At 56.4% G+C, this 7,299-nt stretch overlaps 1 pseudogene across 1 annotated transcript; it reads left to right on the top strand.

The window, feature by feature from the left end:
* The first annotated feature begins 803 nt into the window (after positions 1-803).
* LOC309854255 (thyroid receptor-interacting protein 11 pseudogene) lies at positions 804-5,417 on the top strand (annotated as a pseudogene). The gene is made up of 2 exons: positions 804-909; positions 1,366-5,417. The product of its transcript is annotated as a thyroid receptor-interacting protein 11 pseudogene (transcript).
* The last annotated feature ends 1,882 nt before the right edge of the window (positions 5,418-7,299 follow it).

Genomic DNA, 7,299 nt, shown 5'->3' with positions numbered 1-7,299 from the left:
GCACGCCGCCACCGAGAGAGCCGCCAGCCCAGAACCTCCTGTTGGGAGCCCAGGCCCCAGCCGGCGCAGTCGCAGCGGCGGGAGGGAACGGGCGCGTTCCCCTGCCAGGCTCTGGTTGGCCAGCTGCGGCTTCACCATGGCGACGGCAGGGGGCAGCGGGGCTCCGGCGGGGCAGCTGCAGAAGCGATTCCTAAACCGGTGCACTAGCGCCAGGCCCGGCTGACTCAGGCCTCTGCCGCCCCACACCTGGGCCACTCTGTGCAGAGCGGAGGACCCGCCCACCGGGCACCGGGCACCTCCACCGTCCGGCGCAACCCCACGCCTGGTCTAGGCGCACAGCCTCGGGAGGCCACAGAGGCACGGCGCAGGCGGCGGCCCGGCCCGGGAACCGCCAAACCAAGGTGCGGGCGGAGCTGTTCCTGCAGGGCTGACGGGGCAAGGAGGGGCAGGACCCTCTGGAGTCTCTGGAGGCTGGCAATACCCAAAGGCTCCGTGAGGCCCGTCGTCTGCGCTGGTGTAGACATCCCTGAAATGCACCACGGGTCCCCTCTCCTCGCTGGACGGATGCGTCTGACTGCACTTTCCACCTCAATGAAAGAGATGCTACTGCGTGGAAAGCTCATGCCGCCGCACTTTGTGTACTGCGACCCCACTTAGGGGGACGTCCAGGGCCAGGTGCATTTTCTGGCGGCAGGCACCTGGGTGCAGTCAGGCAGGAGCATGCACGAGGGGCCGCCCCAGGACAGCCAGCCAAGCAGGGGAAGGAGGGCAAGGGCCCAAGCCTGGTGTGGGGAGCTGCCGCGATGAGGGGCCCCAGGGTCTTGGCTGTTCGGAACTACCTGACCGGCCGCGGCTGCGGAGGCGGCTTGCGGGAGCGCGGGAGCGCGGGTGCGCGGGAGCGCGCGCGAGGTGGGGGGGGGGGGGCGCGGGAGCGCGCGCGAGGTGCTGCTTGGAAACAATGGCGGTTGGCTTTTGATTCTTAGCCTGGCGCACGCAGGGGTTCTGTGACACTTGGCGGGGTAGTCCGGCTGGACTGGACGCTTTCTCACCGCGGACCAGGGCAGTTGTATGACCGCCAGATGTTCTCCTGGGCTGGTGGGCTGGGCTGTGGCCTAGGCCATACCCTAGGGGCCGTGGACAGCAGCCACACCTCTTTGACCAGGGACATCTCTGATATTCACAGACATGTGCTGGGGAAAGGGACCTTCCCTGGGGACGCCATGGATGTGGCTGATGTCATCTCATCCCAGACACAGATCAATAGACGCCTCCCTGAGACAGAAACGCTGGAGGCTGAAGTGACTCACTGGAAGATGTTGTGCCCGTGTTCCACCCAGGGACCAAATACCATCGACCCAGAAACAGTGTGGAAACTGAAGAGCCACATCAGGGACCTACAGCAGAAGCAGATGCGGGAAATGGACAAACATCAGCTGGAAGTGGCCGTGTTGCAAAACACCCACCGGCAGAAGCTGGCCGACCTCACTGACCGGCACCGCAAACAACTGATGGACTACCAGCGACAGGTGCAAGACCTGCAAAACCGAGATGCTGCCGGGAACGTGAACCGTGACCTTCTGGAGGAGAGGGAAATGGATCTCAGAAGGCTGAAGCAGCAGCTTACACAAATGCAGCGGCTCAACGACAGTCTGAACAACCTTGCTTCCGACCTCCGAGCAGAAAAGGAGAAGTTGGTTCGTCAGCTCCAAGACGCAACCCATCAGCTGGAGGAATCCGTTCTGCGCAACAACGAGGATTCCCTAAAGAACAACATCGCCGTGAGGGCTTTAAAGATAGAGAAAGGACGGTTAGTGGCCAAACTGTGTCGGGCCGAAAAGAAGCTTTTCCAACACAAGACGGAACAAAGCCTCAGAGAATGGTCACCCGCAGACAATGGCCATTCCGTTAAACTCGGTCAGGAGAAAGACCTGGAGATACTACACCTCCAAGAGAGGATCGAGCAGATGGACGCCGAGCACCAGGAAACGAAGGAACTGCTGTCCTTTGCTTTGGAGGAGCAGAACCAACTGACAGAATGCCTCAGGGAGCAAGAGGAGTACATCAAGGAACTCCGAGAGAGGCCAGAGCTTCAGGAGGAACTCGGCCAGTCGACCGAAACCTTCAGAAGCCATGACGTCTTACCCGCATCCGTGGAGGACAAAGACGTGCGTCTCCCATCCACGACCGACCAACACCCTCCTGTGGACCAAGACCCGGAGCGCCTCACACAACAGAGTCGCGCTGTCCCTCTGGTTGACCCGAAAGTCCTAGAGGAGATTGAAGAACTCGAGTGTGAGGTCTTTCAGCTCAACAGGTTAAAAGATGATCTCGAGGAGGAGATACAAGAACAACAGAAGATCATTCACAACCAGCAGCAGGGGAAGAGAGCACTGCTTCAGTCCTTACAGGAGCAGAAGGAGAAGGTGGACCGTCTTCAACACCGGCAGGAGGAGATGAACACCGAACGCGCTCAGCTCCTCGCAGCCAAAGACGAGATGATTCGGAATCTGCAAGTCACGCTGGAAGAGCTGAGAGCCCAGGTGCCCGACAAAAGCCCGCACATTCCGAGAGAACCCTGTGAGGACGAGGAGGTGCGAGCAAGCCAGCCTCTCCCCAGAGAGAACGCAAGTGAAGAGCGTGATCCATCTCAAGCTGAAATTCAAAGGTTAGTCCAAGGGATCCAAGAACAGGACCCGGAGACGAAGCTTCTCACTGAAGAGAACGTCCGGCTGACCGCGCAAGTGGATCGGCTCTCCAGAGAGGAGATCGGGAAACTCACTCGGATCATCCAGCAAAAGGATGTGGAGATTCAGGGTCTTTCCAGCAGAATCTCGGAGGCTTCTCACAGCCAGAACAGGCACGTGGAACAGCTTCAGCAGCAGTTGCAAGAGTGTGCTTTGAAAAGCCAACAGATCTTGGCCATCCTGAACGAGAAGATGAGGGAGAAGAGCCATCTGGAAAGGGACTATCACGAAATGACCCATCGACTTGCTGCCAAGGAAGCGGACCTCCAGAGGGCGCAAGAGGAAAACCAAAAACTGTCCACCAGAGTGGAAAGCAGCGGCCAGGAGGTGTGTACAGAAAGGATTCGGGACTTGTCACACGTGATTCGAGAAAAAGACCTGGAGGTGGCTGCGTTGAGTCAGCTATGCCAGACCTTCCTGAGGATCCTGCAAACACCCAGCCCTGGTCATGGGGTTCGAGGAGGTCGAATCCATCAGTTCCAGCAGCTTCTCCAGGAACGGGACACGTTAACACAGCGAGTGAAGATCCTGGAGGAGTGGAAAGAGCAGGTGCTGACCACCGTCCAAAATCTGAAGCGGGAGTCCCCCCAGCTTCAGACACATCTGCGACAACTGCAGGCGTGGGCGTGCCCCAACAGCGAGAACGTTCTGAAACCGCAGGCAGCCTCTCTGGACCAGATCCCAACTTACCAGGGACATGAAATAAACTTCCACGAGCTAGAGAAGGAACTGGCCCAACTGCAGCTCCGCATCGGGGAGCTCTGCAATGCCAAGGACCTCCTTTTAGGGAACCTTGGTGTGATTTTCCTCCAGACCTCCAGCGACTCCCGGAAGGCCGTGAAATCTGACCCCGTGAGTGAGGCCTCTCAGGTGATCGGAGAGGAGGTAGAAGAGCTCCGAAAACCAGGGCGAGGAAAAGAGACAAGGATCCGAACCCTCCGGGAAGATCAGCAGAGATGGATTGCTTCGGGGGCTGCCACGGGGGAAGGAGAAGGCAAAGCACGGGAACACAGCGATGCCGATTCCCACACGGAACGGCCGACGGAGAAACCGGCCCTTCTGCGAAACTGCCTTCGGGCTCAGGAGCTCCGAACCCAAGCGAAAAGTGAGGAGCTGCTTTCCTTACAGGAGAAGCTCTGTGGCCAGCTGAGTGAGAACGAGCTGCTGAGGCAGGCGGTCACCAATCTGAAGGAGAGGGTGGCAGACTTCGAAATGGACGTGTGTCGCCTGAGAGAGGAAAACGCCAAGATCGTGGAACGATCTAGAGAACAGGACATGGAGAATCGGGCGTTGCAAGAGACCAATCGGCTGCTGTCAGTGACGCAGAGAGAGGAGGCATCCCAGCATGCTGCGATGAGAGAGAAGGCCCTGGCCTTGGAGCAACTGCTGCGAGAGAAAGAGGAGGGCGAGACCGGGGAACTGAACCGGCTCGCCGCCGCCGTTCGGTCCACGCAGGAAAAGGCAGCTGCGTGTCAGCGGGAGAGAGATGACGTCGTGTTGGCACTGACACAGAAAGAAACGGAAGCCCGCGCCCTCCAGAAGGAGGTTCACCAGCTACGAGAGAGAGAGCTGCGCCTCACCCAGGAGCTGGAGAGAGGGCGGCAGCTCGCTGCAGAAGCCCAAGATTCTCGTCGCCGGGAAGCTTTGGCCTCGGAGGACCGAGTGGCTCAGCTGAGAGAGGAAGTGACGGTCTTGCAGGGAAAACTCGTTTGGTCTTCCGCTGCCATGCAAAAGGCCAGCCACGGAGCCAGGCTGCAGGTAGAGTCGCTGCGGGAGCAGCTGCACGTGGTCACCCAGCAGAAGGAGGAAGCTGTGCTCCGGCTTGCCGCCTCCCAGGAAGAGGGAAGGCGCTGTGATCAGACCCTAGCGAGCCTGAAGCTGGAACTGGCCGAATGGATGGAAAAGGCAGACGCCCTAGAAGGAAACCTGAAGTCCTTACAGGGACGTTTGCATCAAACCAATGCCGACTTGGAGGAGAAGGAGGACCGACTCCAAGAGTTCAAGAAACAGAACGAGGTCCAGCAGGAAATCCTGGAGGACACACAGAGGAGACTGATGACCTTAGTCAGTCAGTCCGAAGGAATGGCGGACAAAGCCCTCCTAAGGAGACTCTTCGTGGGAGCTTTCCAGGCAGCGGATGCGGAACGGCAGGAAGCGTTGAGCTTGATGGCAAGCACGCTGGGGATCCGAGAAGACCAGCTGCGGCAGCTGCGCAGCCGGGAGCCCGCGGGTGTGCCCAGCGGGGGGACTGGGGGGCCTGGATCCAGAAGCGCCCCCAACACCCCTGCGAAACCAAATCACCAAGCTGTGGCCCAGCGTTCCTTTTCAGACCTTTTTGTCCAGTTTCTAGAAGCGGAATCTCATTCAGCTTTTCCACCGCCAAAACCCTCTGCTCGTGTCGTGAAGCCCCCAGATTCAGGAGGAAGGGGAAAGCCGCCTAAGAAACAAGGCCCATCACGACGGAACGCTACCCTGGCATCCACACCCGGAAAAAAGGACGTCAAGCCCCGCACCACAGCTGTGTCTCTTATTAATCCACCTGGACCGCAAATGGATGGATCGGAGCACCTTCTTCTAAATGCTGTCACTGACGCTTTACCCGTGTACACGCCGCATATACTATCACCTGCCCAGAAGGTTGGAAAGGCGGCCAAAGACCTCTCAAAGAAATAGACGATTGTGAGCCAGAGTGACACCACGCTTTGAACATCCCAAGTCACTCTGCGTGTCTACCTTATCTCCTAATGTTCTTTTTCAAAATGCCAAATGTTTCACGGTTTTGCTTTCAGCTGAAGAAACATCTTTCTTTTATGACTTAACAAAAAAGGGGTCTCTCAATGACTGCAGAAGTATTCGCCAAAGTGAAAACACCGGTGACTTCCTTTTTATGTTTTAAGATCTTATTGATCTTTTCGACAGAAATTGAGGGCACACGTACAGGGGGAGCACCAGAGGGAGAGACAGAAGCAGGCTCTCCCCGGAGCAGGGATCCTGACCTGTGACCTGATCCTAGGACCCCCGGATCATGACATGAGCCAAAGACAGTTAACAGACTGAGCCACCCAGATGCCACAGCAGTGGTGACGTTCGTAGGACAGTCGACACTGATGGCCTTGGAAGCTGTGGTCTGTAATGCTGGAAGGTTTACACAAGGGCCAAGCGTCTACGGATACCTTATGCAGAGAACACATCAACTTGTTTCAGTGTTCCAAATGTATCAGATACACGACCACACAATCCTTGTATGGGAAACCAGGTGACTAGCACAAAAGTACACGATGAAGAGGACGTTTAAAAAAAAAAAAAAAAAAAAAAAAGTTTGCTTTTCCCAGGTAAGTCTCATTTCTCTTAATTTTTTATCTTCTAATTTTTAAAAATCATTTCCTTTTCTGTTGTCTGCAAAAGCACGCTATGGCTAACCTGATTTCTCTCGGGCCTTATGTAGGTTGGCCTGCTTAGGAGTATACTACTTATTCTCTGACTTGCTTCCCACCCCCAACCCCGCCAAATCACTCTGCCTTAGAGACCATTTTTGAAATGGGAATGAATTCCATCTTATTCTTAAATGGAAAACCCAGCGGCTTACGGTTCTGCCCTAAGTTCTAGAAGTAGCTCCTCTTGATCATCCTTTAAGCGGTTTGTAACTGGAAGGTCCATGGTCGACTCCCTTGTTCATTTCTTCAGAAGCCCCTTCAAATCTTCATTTGCTGGATCATGGCGCAGGCTGTCAGGGAACTGGAGCTTACTTGGGAAGAAACTGTGCCTGGTCCCCGTGCTAAGGAGGGCTTGTTGGCCAGGGGATCCGATCTGGGGGAGCAGAGTGGGAAGGGAACTTGGGGTGAGGCCATCCGAGGCCCTCCAAAGTTACCGGATGCCAAGACAACACTTCCTATTGAACCTTCACCTCAGGCTTTCCATCAGAACGGACTCTGATATATGGACATCCATTTCCTGCTGAGACTCTTAAGGCGTAGGACAGGTGCTTCTCTAGGATGTGAAGCTGTCATGTGACCAGGAGGGAGACGTGGTCATCAAATCCAAAATGTAGTAACTTCCATTGATGTTCACGCAGTTGATCCCAAGGGAATCGCTGGGTGGCCAAGGGGTAGAAGGAAGAGCGGACGTCCTCCGGCACCATGGAATCTGGCAATGCACTGTGGACAGAAGCCCCCACCTCCACCTGCAGGTAGGATATGCAGACTTGGGCTTCAGCCTGGAGCGGGAAGGCCTTGGGAACTATATTCAGCTGGTGGTGGTGGTGGTGGGGGGGGGGGGGGGGTCCCATGACCCAGAGAAGAATGGACAGCTGGAGAGGAAGGCTCAGAGTCTGTGAGAGATGCTGTTTCCAGGAGAGCCCAGTGCATGGCCAGCAACTGCTGCTCTCATGGTCTCTCACCAGGGCCGAGGAGGGCCGTTTCTTGCATTGGGAGCCCATGGACGATTGACAGATAGCATGGACAGAGAGTCCAGGGACTCCAGGAAGCAGGAGAGGAGGCTGCTACAGCCTTTTGACCTGGGCACGAACAGCTGGTTTTTTCCTCAAGCTTTTTGTTTT

The sequence above is a fragment of the Mustela nivalis genome (genome assembly GCF_964662115.1).
Source record: "Mustela nivalis genome assembly, chromosome: 19".
Classification (NCBI taxonomy): domain Eukaryota; kingdom Metazoa; phylum Chordata; class Mammalia; order Carnivora; family Mustelidae; genus Mustela; species Mustela nivalis.
Note: the sequence above shows the minus strand (reverse complement) of the source record. Positions and strands in the feature narration are given on the sequence as shown.